Below are 1190 nucleotides of genomic sequence, written 5' to 3'. Positions count from 1 at the left end.
TTGAATAGAAGATGACCTGGTGTGACTGCTCGCTAGAAGCGTCAGTCTCACTGCTGAGCAGAATCAGGAGGTGAAGGGTGAGCGATGCAGTGGAGGAGCCTGTAGGATTAGTGCGGTGTCCAGGGCGGGGATGCCGGTGCTCCCCTGGACCCTCATTAGATCTAGACAGTCGGGAGGAGAGCCTGAGAATCTGCATTTGTAATAAGGTTGGGGCTGATGCTGCTGGTCTTCACATCACACTCTTAGTAGCAGGAACGTGCGTATCCAGGATCCCCACATGCTGTGTATCAGCCTGACACACAGAGGTTGTTAAAGAAGCAATCCCTTGGTCTTGTCCTAATACTCTGAGAAGGTGGTTCTGGGCAGAGACTGAGCATTTCATAAGACGCCCCACAAGCAATTCTGATGATCAGCCAATTTGGGAACCACTGAGGTATATGAGAGCGAGTGTCCAGAGAGGGGTCTTAAATCCACATTTAAAAGGGTTCTTTTTCTTCAGAAAGAAAAGGGAATACTTATATTGTCAATTATGAGGTGTGATGTTGAGAAATAATGTAGTTCTTATTCCACCTGAAGACTCAGGCAGTGGTTCACAGTTCAGCGTAATGAAATCCTTGCTCTCTGAAACTGTTTCCAGGTTGAGTTCCCCTCACTCATTCTTGGAGCTAAACAATGGGATCCAAATTAAGTTAGACATACAGTACTATATATATATGGCTCCCCGGGAACAGGATCCACAGCGTCCACTCCAGGCCAGATCCCACGAAGGCAGTTTCGCCCCTGCTGGGGCACAGTGTCCCTGCTCACACAGTGAGCCCCTCGGGCTGGGCGTGGACCCCGCGCTGAGGACGGCCATCACTGAGGCTCCTGACAACTGGGGGTGGTGTGACTGCCACTCTCGACACCCTTGTCAGATGCATCCTGCATAGTTCCAGCTTCTCTGTGTCACAACGTCCTGAGTAGTGTCTGGCATATGGTCACCTGAGTGGTGGGACCTCAGCATCACGCTGTGCACTCTGGCAAGAATATTTGGGAAAGTGGGTTTTCTTTAATGGAGGAAGGTGGTCTCTGCCTCCTACCAAGACTCTTTCAGTGTGGAATTCTCCCTGGAAATGCTCCTAATCAAGTGAGGAGGAGAGAGGGATGGACAAGAATGTCAAATTTCAATTGTTAGAGCAAAGATCTGGAAC

Source organism: Oryx dammah, unplaced genomic scaffold (assembly GCF_014754425.2).
Source record: "Oryx dammah isolate SB20612 unplaced genomic scaffold, SCBI_Odam_1.1 HiC_scaffold_11, whole genome shotgun sequence".
Taxonomy (NCBI): Eukaryota; Metazoa; Chordata; class Mammalia; order Artiodactyla; family Bovidae; genus Oryx; species Oryx dammah.
Note: the sequence above shows the minus strand (reverse complement) of the source record.